General features: G+C 42.2%; 1 long non-coding RNA gene across 2 annotated transcripts in view; it reads left to right on the top strand.

Annotated features, from left to right (window-relative positions):
* The window catches only part of LOC138745277 (uncharacterized), a 29,281-nt gene extending 10,867 nt beyond the window's left edge, over nt 1-18,414 (top strand). For both annotated transcript variants that reach the window (XR_011346128.1, XR_011346127.1), the window contains exons 2-3: nt 8,853-8,943; nt 17,988-18,414. This is a non-coding gene — a long non-coding RNA (uncharacterized lncRNA). The remainder of the gene's footprint in view (nt 1-8,852; nt 8,944-17,987) is intronic.
* The last annotated feature ends 498 nt before the right edge of the window (nt 18,415-18,912 follow it).

The following is an 18,912-nucleotide window of genomic DNA, read 5'->3' as shown; positions in this document are numbered from 1 at the left end:
TGATTTTCCAACGAATCAATGTTTTGTAACAAATCTCTCTTCTGGACATCCCAGCCTGTAAATAAATCCTCACTATGATCCATTCTCTCTGCATAATGGTCCACACGGTCCTTACAGTCAATAAAAACTTCTTCTATCCTCTTAAATTGAACTTGTCCAGTGTCCACTGCTGTTAAACTCTTATTAATATCAACTTCAATAGATGTAATTTCTTCACACATACCAGCCATTTATTTCCTTCATACCAGCAAATTGATCATTTAAAGTTTCAAAACCTTAGTTCACAGAAGACATCATATTTTCATTTTGATGGATCAGTTCTGTAGAGGTGCCTTGAATTCTGGGGAAGGTATCTGGTGAAACAACAGCTTTCATTGGAGAAGGAGATGTTCTTCAAGCCTTAGGCCTCCCTTCATTGAGTCCAACTGCAGCAAGTAGTAATTCTTGTTCTTCTTCTTCTTGAACCTCTGAGTTGTCCTCCACCTCTTCTCTTCCACATCATACCTGGCAGCCGGACTGTAGATCGGATCCAGAATTTCCTGCAAGTGAGAACATCTCCAGATGCTCCGCTGCATACAGGCAGTCCCCTTCCCGGTATCTAGAGCTCGCATTCGGGCATTCACCCCCCACTCTCCTTAGTCAAGCCCGGCTCGTGTCGAATTCCTTACTTGCGCTCTTCCTGGCCCGGCCAAAAATCTTGGCGCCATCTTTCATCGCCGGATGTGCAGAGGTTGCAGACATTTCTTCCAGCTGCTCCCGACTTGCACGTTGAGGATTCAGATCCATGTCTAACTTGTCCTGAGGTTCCTTCTGGAAGGTCATCCTTGCTTCTTCTGCACTTTTCACAGGTTGACAACCTAGGTTTTTTCTAAGTTGCTTGTAATGAAATGGTATTGTATGTACTGACCAGTACAGGCACGGGCTGGCAACCCCCCTCCTCCTGATGACATCCTCTCCTGGACTCCTCCCTGGACTCCTCCCCTGTGATCCAGGCCTTCACTTCCCTCACTTGGACCCGGGCCTGCAGTCTTGTGTGTAATAAAGCCTATCGTTCCCCTCAGTCTTTGTCTCTGTGATAATTGGGGCAACTGATCGTGCCCAACACTGTTTCTTTTTCCTTTCTTCATTTCCAGAATTCTACAGTAGAAAATTATTGTTCAAAACATTGATAAAGTCAAACAAGACATTACAGTTCGAGTATTGAACAGTTCAGTCAGGGAGAGGTGTCTTCGAACTTCTTTTTCCTACGCCATCTTGCCACGAGACCCCCCCCCCATCAGCTGACTCCTTGAACACCATCCAATCCATGGACTCTAGGCAGACCCGCAGCTGTCTTCCCCCTCACGTGACCACCTTCTGGTTGTCCTGATCTCGTAAGTGTTGTGAGCAATTTTAGGCCCCATTTCTAAGAGAGGATGTGATGGCCCAGACTTGTTTTACAAGAATGACCCTGGGGATGAGAGGAATAATGTTTGAGGAGCATTTGATGGTTCTGGGCCTGGACTCGCCCGAGTTGATAAGGATGAGGCAGGACCTCATTGAAATCTGATGAATAGTGAAAGGGCTGGATAGAGAGGATTTTGCCAGTACTGGGAGAGTTTAGGACCAGTGGGCACAACCTCAGAATAAAAGGATGTCTGCTTAAAACGGAGATGGAGAAATCTTTTCATCTAGAGCAGTGATTTTCAAACTCCTCCTCCACACCCCCACCCCCCGGATCATATTCCACTTAATCCCTTTGCCAGAAGTGCTCTGTTAGTAAGGAATTACTTAATGAGCTATGTGATTGGGGAAAAAAAGTTTGAAAACCACTGTTTTAATCGTATGACATTGACTTGTTCTGTGCGTGGTTTCATAACTCGAGAGGAAATGGGCCAATGACAATTTTTCTCAGGCAAAATATTTCCTTCACAATTGGGTCAACTGCAGTCTTTCTCAGCCTTTTTTCTCATTCATATTCCACTTTAAGCAATCTCTCACTCTTTCGACTCTCCAATTAATAAAGTCCCAAACTGTTCAACCTTTCCCTGCAGCTCAACTCCTGAAGACCTGGCAGTGTCAAAGTAAATCTTCTCTGCCCTCTTTCAATCTTATTAATACCCTTCCTGTAGCTAGGTGACCACAACTGCACACAATACTCCAAATTTGACCTCACCATCATCTTATACCACCTCACCATAACTTCCCAACTCCTATTTTCTTTTTGTTAATTAATGAAGGCCAAGATGACAAAAGTTGTCTTTAGAACCCTGTCTTCCTGTGACACCACTTTCATGGAATTATGTAACTGTGTTTTATCTCCTAGAATGCTTCCACCAGCGTTGTCTCCGCTCCATCCTCAATTAGATTGATGAGTTACCATGCGTTCTTTTGGGAGTGCGCACAGCTCCAAAGTAAGATATGTCTGCATTGTCCGCAGAGATGGTTTATGGTACAGTCCTTACAGTTTCATGGGACATTCATTTCACAACCAACTATGATCTGAACATCCTTCCACAGCTTCGACATGGTATCGTAATCAGCAAAGCTTTTCCTACCCATTGGCTTGGATCCCCTTAACAGAATGTGTCCCACCACTCCTGGACACTGATTTTATATTTGTGCGCAGACAGGACCCAGGAGTGCTGTTACAACGACCGCATGAGGGCCTTTTCCGCATGGTGAAGAAGGATGGGTTTGAGTATACTTTGCACATTGGGGGACATTCGCAGCTGTTTAGTTGGAACAGACAAAAGCCTGCCCATGTGGATCCCGCTTCACCCATTCAGTGCCCCCATCCTAGACGATGAGGGTGTCCACCTAAGCTGCATGCAGCTGGTGTTTTACTTTCTGGCGATGGTTCTGAGGGGGAGGTGTATCAGCTATGTAGCGGGCCGAGAGAGCCAGGTTCTATGGCGGGCACATGAAATCATAAGGCAGACAGCTGGGAACTCATCCATTTAATTGACCGCATGCACGTGGTCCTGCGTGTCGAGGAATGGCACGTTGATCTGTGATTTCCCCTGCCGGAAGGTGCAGGACACTCACAGGGCTTAATTTAAACCTGTGGCCCCGTGGATCTGCTGCAAACACATAAATGATGTCACACCTTGACCCATGGAGCCCGGGACACACTGTAAATAGAAGAAGCCTGTAAATAATGAATAAAGCAATCTTCTGTTGACTAACCTGGTGTGTGTGTGTGTGTGTGTGTGTGTGTGTGTGTGTGTGTGTGTGTGTGTGTGTGTGTGTGTGTGTGTGTTGCTTTAGTAGCTCTATTGAAGTAGACGCTACATATATAAATATTTGGGAGGATGATCACACTTACAGGATACTTTTCATCCATCTCACAGCCTGTGGGAAGATGCTATTCCCCAGCATGTAAGTCCTGATTTTGATGATGGACGTGGTTAAAGATGCTGTTCACTAGATCAAAATTGTCTTTGTACTATTCCTTGAGCCCAATTTGAACAACACTCCCAGTAAATGTCATCTACAGAAAAAGGGAGACCCCAGTGATCCTCACTACTCTGCATTATTGCTGTCTGATGCTATACAGCAACTAGTCCATCCAAAGGTCGAGACTCAACTGCGCTCCTGTAAAATCTCAGGATGAGAGCCGTTAGTCTTGACCTCCTCAGCCTCCTTGAGAAGTGGAGGCTCTTCCTGACTGATAAGGAGGTGTGATTTTTTTGTGTATTAATACGTGTGCTGTATGGATGGGAATTTTACGTGATTGTATTGTCTATTCTTGCTCTTTAACAATCTTAAGTGGATAGAAGTAGTCATTGTACTTTAGGATGTACAATCATGTACATATTCCCCTTAAATAGCCATTTGGCCCAGATGTCTATTCAGTCCAAGAATACTTTCCATCACAGGCAGATTTTGAACAATAACACCATTCATACTTAAACAAGCATTGCTTTTAATTTGCTTTAAACAAAAAAAAACAGGGTCAAACTTTAACTTATCACTATTAACAGCCTTCCATTACCCCCTTCTAATTCGAAGTGCAGGTGTATTTAATGTGCATAAAGTTCTTTGACACAACTCCAAGTTCACCGGTGTCTATCAATTCTGATGCTGTGCATAGAATTCAACATTTATGAATTTGAATATGAATGATAAGCTCTGGGGATTAAAAGTAAATGTTTACCCTCCAGGAAGATTCTTGTTGGTTTCAGAGAGGGATTTCTTGCTCATTGGACACACATAAACTGATTCCCTCTGATCAGCCACTTTGGGGTCTTGCCAAAGAAACTTGACCAATCAGGGTTTTCCAAATGATAACCTCTTCTGTAGGTCACCATTGAGTTCCTTTTGTTTCCTTTATTTCAGGTGAAATACCATTTCTAGCCAGCCATTTCCTCTTGTATGGACAACAAAGTTCTTCAACAGGCTGAACTGAGAACTCGCAACTCGTCTTCAAAACAAGATGCCAGCTTGCCCTCTCTCTCTCTCTCTCTCTCTCTGTTAGAAAAAGCCTATTTGGTCTCTCCTCTCTGCTTGCAAAACCACATGACCTTCTTAGAAAAGCAAACTGGAACCAGCCAGATTACTCCACCAGACCCAAACTTCTGAGTCCATTCATCTGTTGGTTTAAAAACAATAATCCATTTACACCTGCTTTTGAAATTCTTTAGCAAAACAGTCTCATTGTTTCGTCTTTGCAAAGGCTCTCGGTGCCTGAATGACTCACTCTCAGCAAAGCTCTTGCATTTTAAATAAGAGCTGTTTTGTGAAGTGTTTGTGTTTGTTTGTGACCTAAACGACTCCTCCAATCCATCTCTTTCAAAAACATGTCTATGTACAATGTAAAATAAATAATCTGTCACACGACAGATGCAGCAGAGGAGTTGTGATAAAATCAATGGTGTCCTTGCGAAAAAAAAAGTGGGAAGAGGTATAATCTGGTGAGTGGAGTTTGTAATAATTTGAAACTTGAACCTCTATCTCTATTTCAGGAGACAATTTACTGTCATGTAATTAAAAAGTGTCATATCACACAAAATTGTTTTTTTCCTGCTGTAAGACAAACAGACTCTTCCCCCCTCTGGCAGATATTGCCTGAAATGCCTCTTGCAGTCAGAGAAAGACTGAGTGCTTTCCCCCCCCCCCCCACCACCCCAAACCCTGGGCCAAGTCACTGAGGGTCTGTGGATTCTCTTTCAATGCTCACAGACCAATCCAAGTCATTGGCAATGTGAGCTCCAGTTTTGAACCTCTGACATAATTAGGAACCATTTAGCACTCACTCGTATCCCAGGTCTGATACCTGACACCCTTTTAGCCAGTTTTGACCCAGTCTCTAGCAATCCACAGCCTGGTGTGGGTTCCTTGACTGCTTTGTCCAGAAGCCTGCAGCGTGCGTGGGTTTCTCTCCACAAGTCACCAACAGCCTGCCACCTATGTGGGTGTTTCAGCTGCAGATCCCCTCACTGGTCGGCTTCCTTGGTCACTGACCCGTGGATTGAATCCTCTGCTTCTGAGATGTTGGTGGGGTGTGGTCTTTCTGTTTTCTGGTGCCCTGCACTAGTCGACCGCTTCTGCAGAATTCACGGTGGCAAGGAAACCTAACAAATCTAAATTTTAAAAAATTAACTAAGAGGAGAATCTCACATGTCTAGAGGGATGGAAAGGGCATTATTACAAATTGAAGCCTGATATTTGTATATTCAGATGCCAAATTTACAAAAGTAAAGAGTAGATGTTTCTCAAGCTATATGTAATTTTTTCCAAAGGAATACATCGTTGAATTTTTGCATGTCATCTTGGCATCCCTAAAAATATATATATATCTGATTTCCAAGTAAATGCAATACATGTGCTCATCACCGCTAACGTTAATTTAACAAATTTCAATTGGTATATTAATAGATTTAATTTGGGCCTTGTTCCTTCAATATTTCGTATGAAAAATAAGGTCAGATTCTGTGGAAAAACATCTCCTATAACTTGTTCCATAAATATTGTAATTCTCCCCAAAAACATCTTGCATTAGGACAAAGATAAGATGAATGCAAGAAAGTTGCGACATCTTAACCACACCTAAAACATTGATCTGATAATTCTGATTTTATTCTATTCAATTTCACTGGTGTAAGAAGTAAATGTAGAAAATAAACTAGTTGTGAATTCCTTCTTCACTGCTGCAGTGTGGAACTCTGGTCAATAGATCCAAAATGCTGCGTTGAAGTGAATTAATACAACTCCCCTGGATCATGTGATCTCTATTGCCATATTAGCTTCCTGAGGAGGTTTTCACATCCAACAGCCTGAGTCACCTGACTCCAGGTGCAGGTTTCAGATAAAATCCTTGCTGACATCTGCTACATGACTGATGTAAAAACAATTATACTGAACTAATTTATATCTTGCATTGAGATCCTAAAATGGATCTCCCCATATTTGCCAATTAATTTCAAAATTCAGATCCATTTCCCACCTTTGTCTCAACTTATGAACTTCTCATTTAAAAGTTCCTACTTGTAATAAAGAGGACATCATCAAATAATTTTTTTAACAATTCCTCTTATAAGGAATTTCTATTTCAGTACAACATGGTTGGTCCTAACTTATCCTTCAAATATGTTCTAAGTTGGAAATAGCAAAAACGATTGCGATGAGTTATACGTTATTTATTTCTCAGTTGTTCAAATGACATTAATTCACCCCTTTCATAACAATCTTCAACATTTATAATCCCCTTACAAAACCAGCTATCCAGAAATTCATGATCCTTTAAAAAAAGATACGAGGATTTTGAATCAAAGCCATTCTGGGTGATGTACATCCACTTACACCAATTACATCATTTATTTTATTCCATATATTAATCAAATGTTTCAACAATTGTGTATCTTTATTACCAACCATTAATTTTGATTCCCACTTGTACATAAATTTTTGTGCTTTTCACTCTCCTATTTTATTTTATTTTATTTTTTTTAGTTTTTTATTTTTCACACCATAAATCACATTAACCATGACACACAGTTTTTCCTGTTCAAACATATACAGTGCCATTTTTTCCTCCCTCCTCCCATCCCACCCTCCCTACCTCCCCCCTCCCATCCATTTAAGGTATACAATCTAGGATACATTAAACCAGTCAGACAATGTTGTCATTCAAGAAAAATACACCAGAAATTCTACTGAGTCCATTCTTTTCATTTCCTTTTCCTTCCGTTAACTTAGGTAATGATTGTCCCCAGTAGGTTTTCGCTATTGTGTTTAATGTAAGGCTCCCATATTGTTCGAATATTTCAATATTATTTCTTAAACTATATGTTATTTTTTCTAATGGAATACATTTATTCATTTCTATATACCATTGTTGTATTTTCAAATTATCTTCCAATTTCCAGGTTGACATAATACATTTTTTTGCTACGGCAGGAGCTATCTTAACAAATCTTTTTTGTGCATCCTCCAAATCAATTCCAAATTCTTTGTTTTTTATGTACTCTCCTATTTTATTTGATTCTATTTTAATCCTTTCAAAAAAGGAAGCAATAATTCTCATTTGAGCTGCTCCATAACAATTTTTAAAATGAGGAAGCTTCAGTCCTCTCAATGCAGAATTTGCATTGGGTCACTTGTAACATGGGATTCAATTGGAAATGGGTTCATGTGACATAAAACCATGATGCAGAATGTTTTCTAAGAATGGAATACACGAGGAGGGTTGTCTAGGGCTCCAGCAGGATATAGATCACAAGATATAGGAGCAGAAGTAGGCCCGTCGAGTCTGCTCCACCATTCTTCCACTCACCCCCACTCCCCAGCTCTCTCCCCATTACCCTTAATTTCTTGATGTATCAAATACCTGTTAATCTCTGCCCTAAATACACCCAATGACCTCACGTGGGTTTCACGACCCACTGACAAAACCAATTTTTCCACATTTGTTTTAAATTGACACCCTTTTATCCTGAAATTATGCTCTCCTGTCCTAGAATCCCCTACCATGGTAAACATCTTTGCCATATGTACTCTGTCCAAGCCTTCCAGCATTTGAAATGCCTCTGAGGTCCCCCTTATCCTTCTGTACTCCAACTTGCACAGTTGAAGAGTCGACAATTGTTCCTCATACACTAACCCTTTCATTCCTGATATTATTCCAGTAAATCATCTCTGACCTTCTCCAACACCAACACATCTTTTCTCAAATACGGCACCAAAAACTCTAATTCTGATTGAATGGAAAGAGAATTCTCCAACGACACAAACACAACGGTTACATGATATTATGTCTTGTTGATATTTACCACTCGGGAAGGTTCTTGTTGGTTTTCAGATAGAGGTGTGTTGTTCAGGGAATCATTAGTGTTTTGGTGACTCAACGTACCAGCATCTGAAGTCCGTTATCTCTTCAGAAAAGCTCTGATAGCTTTAGCATGGAGCAGAGCTGAGCCACGACTTTGCAGGTATTTAAGGGAGTGTGTGGGCAGGGTTTTTTCTGGACCAACAATCTCACCAAATGACTCTGCTTGAAATCAAGATTCAAACCATTTTGAGGAATACTACAGGAAATGTTCAACAAGAGCCTGATGTTCCCTGAGGAGTTTTCTTTCAATCGTGGAAATGTTTTTTTTTAAAGCCCGTTAATATTCCTGATACATATCTTTGTATTTAACTTTCAGGTTGCTATCTGTTGTTAACTTGGAGGCCTTTAATGGGGTGACTGGGTGGAATCTTTGCTTTAACCAAGCAGTTCTCTTGCAATTTTCCAGCTGTAGGATGCGATTCAGTTGCTTGCAAGTTTAGCAAGTGGGATTTTGATGTGAAATTGCAAATCACAGTGTCATTTTTGTGTTTGAAAATGCCAATGTGAAAATTTTAATTTTAGTCTTCTTGGTTTGCTTAAGTTTACAGAGGAGACGTTGGGTAAAGTTGAGAAGACAGAGTTGGATGCCCATTTGGTGAATCGGCTGGGCAAAGCATAAAGCACAAAATGAGGTACTTAAAAAATAATGAAGGAGACTGAAGTGCCGTTGAACCAAACCTAGGTTAAGAATTTAATTTTGTGCAGTGTACTTAAGAGACCAAACGATTTGGGCTTTTAGTGGTGACCTATTAAAATGAACAAAATCTGATAAGAATAGAAGTTTTATGGAATGTTTGGAAGTTGTCACAAAAAAATGGAGATATAAATTAGATGTTGTAATTAAGATAAATGAACAATACAATGAGCCTGGTGTCACAGTATCTGCCTCCCTCTACCGTACATCACCGTTAAACCTTCTCCCCAATATGAACCTGATGTATCTGACACTGTTAATCGTACATCAATGTTAAACCTTCTCACGAATGTGAATCCTGTCTCAAAGTTTCTGCCTCAGTCTATCGTACATCAACGTTAAACTTTCTCCCCCTGTGAACCTGGTGTAATAGAATCTGCCTCAGTCTACCGTCCATCACCGTTAAACCTTCTCCCCACTATGAACATGGTGTCTTGGTATATATCTCAATTTACCGTACATCACCGTTAAACCTTCTCACTACTGTGAACTTGGTGTCACAGTATTGGTCTCAGTCTACCGTACATCACTGATAAACCTCCTCCCCACTGTGCACCCAGTGTCACGGTATCCATTTCAATTTACCGTACATCACTGTTAAACGTTCTCCCCAATATGAACATGGTGTCACAGTATCTGACACAGTTTATAGTAAATCACTGTTAAACCTTCTTACTACTGTGGAATCCATCTCACATTTTCGGCCTCAGTCTACCATTCATAAACATTAAACCTTTTCCTCCTGTGAACCTGGTGTTAAAGTATCTGCCTCAGTTTAACGCACATCACCATTAAGCCTTCTTACTGCCCTGAACTCAGCGTCACAGAATATGCCAAAGTCTACTGTACTCTACCGTTAAAACATCTCCCCACTCTGAACCTGGTGTCGCAGTATCTCACACAGTCTATCGTACATGACTGTTAAACCTTGTTAATGTTGTGAACCCATTGTCTCAGTATCTCTTATCAGTCTACCATACATCATCGTTAAACATTTACACATCTGTGAATGGGTGTCACTGTATCTGACACAGTTTATCGTACATTACTGTTAAACCTTCTCCCCACTGTGAACCTGGTGTCACTGTATCTGACACAGTTTATCGTACATTACTGTTAAACATTCTCCCCACTGTGAACCTGGTGTCACTGTATCTGACAGTTTATCGTACATTACTGTTAAACCTTGTCACTGCTGTGAAGCAAATGTCACAGTAACGATCTCAGTCGTCCATACATCAGCATTAAACCTCTCTCCACTGTGAATCTGGTGTCACTTTTCCTGCTACATTTTAGTTTACATCAGCGTTAAACCTTATTCCCATTGTGAACATGGTGTCACAGTATCTGCCACAGTTTATTTTACATCACCATTAAATCTTATTCAAATTGTGAACCTGGTGTCACAGTATCTCACAGTTTATCGTACAATACTGTTAAATCTTGTTAATGTTGTGAACCCATTGTCTCAGTATCTCTTATCAGTCTACCATACATCATCGTTAAACCTTTACACATCTGTGAATGGGTGTCATTATATCTGACACAGTTTATTGTACATCACTGTTAAACCTTCTCCCCACTGTGAACCTGGTGTCACAGTATCTGACACAGTTCATCGTAGATTACTGTTAAACATTTTCGCTTCTGTGAACCCAGCATCACAGTAACTGTCTCAGTCTACTGTACATCATCATTGAACTTTATCCCCACTGTGCACCTGGTGTCACTTTATCTACCTCAACATACCGTACATCACCGTTAAACCTTCTCCCCATGTGAACCTGGTGTCACAGTATCTGACACAGTTTATTTTACATCACCGTTAAATCTTATTCAAATTGTGAACCTGGTGTCACAGTATCTCACAGTTTATCGTACAATACTGTTAAATCTTGTTAATGTTGTGAACCCATTGTCTCAGTATCTCTTATCAGTCTACCATACATCATCGTTAAACCTTTACACATCTGTGAATGGGTGTCATTATATCTGACACAGTTTATTGTACATCACTGTTAAACCTTCTCCCCACTGTGAACCTGGTGTCACAGTATCTGACACAGTTCATCGTAGATTACTGTTAAACATTTTCGCTTCTGTGAACCCAGCATCACAGTAACTGTCTCAGTCTACTGTACATCATCATTGAACTTTATCCCCACTGTGCACCTGGTGTCACTTTATCTACCTCAACATACCGTACATCACCGTTAAACCTTCTCCCCATGTGAACCTGGTGTCACAGTATCTGACACAGTTTATTTTACATCACCGTTAAATCTTATTCAAATTGTGAACCTGGTGTCACAGTATCTCACAGTTTATCGTACAATACTGTTAAATCTTGTTAATGTTGTGAACCCATTGTCTCAGTATCTCTTATCAGTCTACCATACATCATCGTTAAACCTTTACACATCTGTGAATGGGTGTCATTATATCTGACACAGTTTATTGTACATCACTGTTAAACCTTCTCCCCACTGTGAACCTGGTGTCACAGTATCTGACACAGTTCATCGTAGATTACTGTTAAACATTTTCGCTTCTGTGAACCCAGCATCACAGTAACTGTCTCAGTCTACTGTACATCATCATTGAACTTTATCCCCACTGTGCACCTGGTGTCACTTTATCTACCTCAACATACCGTACATCACCGTTAAACCTTCTCCCCATGTGAACCTGGTGTCACAGTATCTGACAGAGTTTATTTTACATCACCGTTAAATCTTATTCAAATTGTGAACCTGGTGTCACAGTATCTCACAGTTTATCGTACAATACTGTTAAATCTTGTTAATGTTGTGAACCCATTGTCTCAGTATCTCTTATCAGTCTACCATACATCATCGTTAAACCTTTACACATCTGTGAATGGGTGTCATTATATCTGACACAGTTTATTGTACATCACTGTTAAACCTTCTCCCCACTGTGAACCAGGTGTCACTGTATCTGACACAGTTTATCGTACATCACTGTTAAACCTTCTCCCCACTGTGAACCTGGTGTCACAGTATCTGACACAGTTCATCGTAGATTACTGTTAAACATTTTCGCTTCTGTGAACCCAGCATCACAGTAACTGTCTCAGTCTACTGTACATCATCGTTGAACTTTATCCCCACTGTGCACCTGGTGTCACTTTATCTACCTCAACATACCGTACATCACCGTTAAACCTTCACCCCCTGTGAACCTGGTGTCACAGTATCTGACACAGTTCATAGTATATCACTGTTAAACCTTCTCACAAATGTGAATCCTACTATAAAATAATGCTCCCCTTCTAAGTCTCGCTGTATTCGAATCCCACCTATTTTAAAAATTCCAAAAAAAGGAGAAAAATCAATCCCAAAACAAGCTACTCAAAAGTAGTAGCCCCCTAAAAATCTGGGTGTGTGGTAAAGTCCACAAGTGGCAGGTGACTAAAGGACTCAGTGTCACCCACCCCCAGTCAGACTTTCACAAAGTCCTGAAACAAAAACATTCAACCCAGTGATTCCAGTCCCAATGATTGTTCCGGATCTTCAACATCGAGAAGACTTTGCGTCAATTCAACTTTTTTTCCCATTCTTTCCATATTTTCCAATCTTCCCATTTCCATTCCCATTGACCCTTCCCTTTGGTGACAATGGTGACATTCGCCCATTTCCTTGTACATCTGGCAATGAATTAGCAAATATTAAAGCATCATGGTCATTTTCAATAAACTGAGATTGAAAATTCCCATAAAAATCTTCCAATACTGCCGAATAACGAAAAGCAAATTTATATCCCTTTTGCCACAATACTTCTTCGACTGAATTAAATTCTCGGACTCTTCTGATAATTTCTTGACTCAGATCTGCATTTAAAAAACCCTATTATTTTGAACCATAATTGGAGCCTGATTTTGCCGTGTTTTCTGCACCACCAATCGGAGGATCATCTCTCTGTCTTGATATTTAAAACAGAGATCGTGGTAATTGGCCTGGAAACGGTTTCTTCCTTAACGCTCTATTCACTCGATTTAATTCCAGTCCTTCTTGAATGAATTACCTGCCCTACACGTCTGGGATCCATTTCTTCAAAACCTTCACCGGATCCGAACCTTCCATATCTTCCGGAAGATCTACTATCTTAACATTATTTCTACTACTTTGGTTTTCTAATGAGTCAAACTTCTTCAATAATTCCTTCTTCTGAATCCCCCAATCTACAAAAGGATCTTCCACTATTTCCATTTTTTCTCTATTATGCTCCACTTGACTCTTGCATTCAAGAAAGCCTCCTCAATCTTTTTAAAATGATTTTGCACAGTATCCACTGATCGTGTCCATCTCGTAACATCGCTCTTAACTACATTAATATCTTGCTTCATAAAAGTCATTTCTTCACACACAGTGTTCATTTCAGTTTTCATTTCCGAAAATCTGATGAATCATCTGCATTGACATATTTGACATATCTTCCATGAGTTGAGCAATCCCTTCCAGAATTGGAAACACAGAAATCCAGTCCAGGATCCATCACCTACATTTGAGGCTGACCTTCTTTTGCCGCAGTCCCCAGTTCTTCAAATTCTAATGAAGTTGAGCATCTTCTTCCTCCATAGCAATAGGTCCTCTTCCGGTGCTGCTGCAGGTCTGGACACCCGACAACAGTGTGCCGACCTCGTCAGTTCACCGTCGCTCAGGCTCCCCCACAGCCCACACCTTCTCCAAACGTTTGTGGACCCCCGACGCACTGTGCATGCCCGGTAGGGCCACCGACTGCGCAGGTGCGTCTTCTGATGCTACACTGTACCTCCCCTGACCACCAGGCAATGCTGCAGGCTCACGGGCCAGTCCTCGCTCAGCTGGCCCACCCTCACGTCTGTGTTCATGAGTGCATGAGTCAAAACCGCTGAACACATCACTGAGCTGGCGCCATCTTGCGATAGCGCAAGTGGTACCGACAAAATACTTAGCCGGGCAGGAGTCCTCTGAGGATTGGAGACTCCAGTCGACGACTCCGTTGCTTCAACTTGAACTCGGCCACAATTCTTCAACACTTTTGTAAAGTAATTTCTTCTGGAACCGAGTTTTCAATTTTTTCACATTAGTAGCTATTTCGATCCTCCACTATTCCAAAGTCTATAAACAGTATTTTTAATCACTTTTACAACTTTTAAAATTGAACATTTAATAGTCTAACTGGGGAAGGGTGGAACCACACATCTACCCTCTGCGCAATCTTGTCACAGGATCTGACACAGTTTATAGTAAATCACTGTTAAACCTTCACATTACTGTGAATGCTGTCTCTCAGCTTCTGCCTCAATCTACCGTTAATCATCGTTAAACCTTCTCCCCCTGTTAACTTGGTGTTAAAATATCAGCCTAAGTTTACCACACATCACCATTAAACCTTCTCCCCATTGTGAGACCGGTTTTACTGTATCTGCTACAGTTTATTGTACATCATTTTTAAACCTTCTCACTACTGTTAACATGGAGTCACAGAATCTGCCTTATTCTACCATACATCTCTGTTAAACCTTCTCAGTACTGTGAATACAGTGTCACAGTATCTACCAAGTCGACTGTGCATCACCGATAAACATTCTCCCCACGTTGACCCATTTTTCACTGTTTTTGCCACCATTTATCGTACATCACAGTTCAGCCTTCTCCCCGCTATAAACTTGGAGTCACAGTATATTCCACAGTTTATTGTACATCACTGATATACCTTCTCCTCATTGTGAATGTGGTGTCACCATATCTGCGTCAGTCTTCTGTACATCACCATAAACATCTCCCCAATGTGAACCTGGTGTCACTTTATCTGCCACAGTTAATATTACATCACCATAAAACCTTCTTCCAACTGTGTACCTGGTATCACAGTATCTACCACAGCTTATCATGCATTACTGTTAAACCTCTCACTACTGAAAACTTGGTGTCACAGTATCTGCCAAAGTCTACTGTATATCACCGTTAAATATTCTCCCAACTGTGAACCTGGTGTCACAGTGTCTGATACAGTTTATCGTACATTACTGTTAAACCCGCCATATAAGCTCCAGATAGCGAAAGAGGAGTTCTCGCATCTGCAGGAACTGGGGATCATTCGTTGCTCCAACAGTCCTTTGGCCTCTCCGCTCCACCTGGTCCCAAAAGCCTCCGATGGCTGGTGCCCCTGCGAAGATTATCGACGGCTTAATCACATGACAGTACCTGACCGTTACCCCATCCCTCACATTCAGGACTTTATGGCCAATCTGCATGGTATGAGAGTATTCTCCAAGGTCGATCTGGTGTGCGTGTATCATCAAATGCCATTGCACCCCGAGGACATCCCCAAAACGGCCATCATCACCCCCTTCGGCTTGTTCAAATTTTTATGCATGCCTTTCAGGCTCATGAACACCGCCCAGACCTTCCAGCACCTCATGGATACGGTGCGCAGGGATTTGAATTTCGCGTTCATTTATCTGGATGACATTCTTGTCACCAACAGAGACTGGGCACAACACAAATCTCAACTGCACACCCTCTTGTCCCGACTGGCCGAATTCAGCCTAATGGTCAGCCCGGCCAAATACCAGTTTTGTGCAGAAGAAAATTTGGATGGGATGAAACTAATCCAGAATCCATCGCACAAGATTGCAGTAATTGGATTGAGCGTCTTCAAATACTTGGAAGTTTTGAAGTCAACAGACTTTGGAGTGGCCACATTTGCTCAGTTACACGATTTTTCTGATGTAAGTGAAGGTGGTTTTGATCCTGTCAGTTACTGAGTCCTGTGAAATAACCAAGTGCGAGTAGATGGTGGATTTGTAATGGGAAAAGCCAGAGTGGCTCCATTAAAGTCAGTCACCAGACCTTGAATGGAATTGACTGCTGCTATTATGGCGAGCAAAATGGACGCTATGTTAAGAAGAGAATTACAGATGGAGTTAGCAGATCCTGTGTTTTGGACTGATAGAACATCAGTGCTTAAATATATTAATAATGAAATCATGAGGTTTCATCTCTTTGTGACTGACAGAGAGAATGAAAACCTGGACAACAACAAATGGCAGATTTACCACAGGACAGAGTTTCAACTGATGAATTCACATTTACATCCGTGGAAGTTGATTATTTTGGTCCTTTGCAAGTAAAGTGAGGACGAAGTGTTGAAAAACGATATGGAGTTATTTTCACTTGTTTGACTATGAGAGCAATTCATATTGAAGCAGCGTCATTGCTTGATACAGACTCTTTTATTAATGTTCTTTGGCGTTTTATTCCTAGACGTGGTCAAGTAAAAGAATTATGTTCTGATAATGGATCTAACTTTAAAGGAGCTGATCGAGAATTATGAAAAGTTATTCGAAATTGGAATCAACATCAAATTCATGATGCATTATTTCACAAAGAAGTTAATTGGATATTTAATCCACCCATAGTTATGGGTGTGGTACGGGTAAGGGTTAGTTGGTTGTGGAGAACGTTTACAAAGGTCTGTACTGGGCAGTACTGGGCAGCAATGCTTAATGTTGTAATGGATGCGGAAGCTCTGGGAAGGGGTAAGGGAGGGACTGGCCAGGAAGTCTGCAGATGCTGGGGCCCAGGGCAATGCACAAACATGCTGGGGAAACTCATGGATAGTTTTGTGAGGAGCAGGTCCTGCATCACGAGTCAAATTAAGTATTTCGAGGAGGTGTCAAAGAAAATAGATGAAGGTCAAGGTCTGTATGTGCTGCACGTGGATTTTAGTAAGGTGCTTGACAAGGTCGTCACGGTGGCCTCATTCAGAACGTCGGGAGGCATGGGATCCATGGAGCCTTGGCTGTGTGAATTCAGAATTGGCTTGTCTGCAGTAAACAGAGGGTCGTAGTAGATGGAACAATGACTAGTGGTGCACCAAAGGGATCTGCTCTGGGACCCCTGCTCTTTGTGATTTTTATGAATGATGATGGGAGTGGAAGGGTGAGTACGTCAGGGGATGACACAGAGGTAGAGATGTTGTAGACAGTGTAGAAGGTTGTCATAGGTCATCCAGTTTGCAGAGAAGTGACAGATGGAGTTATATCCTGTAAATACAGATGTACTTAAATAAGCAACTGGTCCAGGTTTATTTCCAGAGTCATTTTTAAGGGCACGAATAACAGTTATTCCAAAGAAGGTTGGAGACCCATTAAAATTAGCTTCATATAGACCAATATCTTTATTGAATGTGGATTACTAGAACGTGAGGGCAGAGCACTTGGTTAATGGCAGGATGATGAACAGTGTGCAGGACAGAGATATATTTAGATCCTGCTCCATAAATCGCTCAAGGTTGCTGTGCAAATTGAGAGGGATTTTGAGATGGTGTATTGTGTGCTGGCCTTCAGGAGTCAGGGATTGAGTTCAAGAACTGAGAGGTAACGTTGCAGATGTATAAAATTCTAGTCAAACCACACTTGGAATATTGTGTGCATTCCTGGGGCGAGAATACCAGTGGATGTCTAAATAAGGTGAGATGAGGGAACTTTAGACAAGATGTGAGGGGGATATTTTGTTGACACAGAATGTATTGGGTGGCTGGAATGCATTGCCAGGGGTAGTAGTGGAGGCTGGTCCAAAAAAGGCATGAAAAAGATTTTAATTTCGGGACAGGAATAAAAGAAAAACAGAAGGTACTGGTAAGAGGGAGGGAAGAGTAATATTGTTGTGGGGTAGGTTCAGATGGGTCAGCTGAAGGGACTCGACTGATCCATCCATGATTTGTCCAGCATCTTGCTGCCATGTCGTGGTGAACCAGGGTGTTGCCTGATGGAGACACGGTACTCTGAGGTCTGCAGATATAGATTGTGGTTTTCTCCATAACACACTTCCTCAGGTAAAGCAGAGGAAGGGAAAGGCCCTAGTGTGCAGGGGTAGGGAGGGGGTGATGGGGGGAGAGTTGGGGCCCTCCAAAGTCATCGTGATCAGGCCTCGGAGACGGCATCTCTATCACTCGTATTTCTCTTCCCAGGAGAAGGAGCGATCTCAGAGAAAAGAGACGTGTCCAGAAGAACATTGCATCTCAGCTGAACAGAGGACGGACAACATCACGATGGCCTGAACCCCTCCCCTTCTCCCTCTGGCCCTGCCAACTCCATTTCCCACTTCTTCCATATACCTTCACCCACCCATTTCTCCCCTACCTATCCTCCATTCCAACCCCCTCCCACTCACCTTCCCCTTCACCTACCCTCACACCTATGCCCTATACTCAGCCCTCCTCCCTTCACCTCCCCCTCCCCTCTCCTTTGCCCCTCCCCTTCGCCTCCTACCCTTCCCCTCCTCCCCTTCCCCTCCTCCCCTTCCCCTCCCCTTCCTACCCCTAACTTAGGGGAAGGAGGGATAGGGGAAGGGGGTAGGAGAAAGGAGGTAGAGGGTAGGGGTAGGTAATGGGGTAGTTGTAGGGGGTGCAGGTATGGGGTAGGATTAGGGGAAGGGGGTAGGTGTAGAGGATAGGGGTAGGGTTTAGGTTAGGGTTGAGGAAGGTGGTAGAATTAAGATAAGGGTCAGGGACGGGTAGAGGTACAGTTAGGTTTAGGGTTAGGAGATGTGGGCTCGGGTTAGGTCGAGGTTTAGGGTTAGGTTTAGAGTTCGGGGAAGTGGGCTTGTGATAAGTTTAGGGGAAGGGGTAGGAGTAGGAGGTAGAGGTGGGGTGTGAGTTGGGGTTTGGGGAAGGTGGGTAGGATTAGGGTTGGGTTTAGGGGACAGCGTAGGGATAGGGTTAGGGGACAGAGTGGAAATAAGAGTTAGGGTTGGGGACGAGGTGTAGTGTTTAAGGGTATCGGTTGTGTTAACGTGAAGGTTAGAGTTTGTTAGGGGTTAGGGTTAGGTTGGGGAGGGGAGCGGAGGAGGCGAGCGGGCCACGGGAAATGGGGAGGTGATGGGGGAGGGGAATA

This window comes from Narcine bancroftii, chromosome 11 (genome assembly GCF_036971445.1).
Source record: "Narcine bancroftii isolate sNarBan1 chromosome 11, sNarBan1.hap1, whole genome shotgun sequence".
NCBI lineage: Eukaryota > Metazoa > Chordata > Chondrichthyes > Torpediniformes > Narcinidae > Narcine > Narcine bancroftii.
This window is presented reverse-complemented; position numbering and strand designations above follow the sequence as displayed.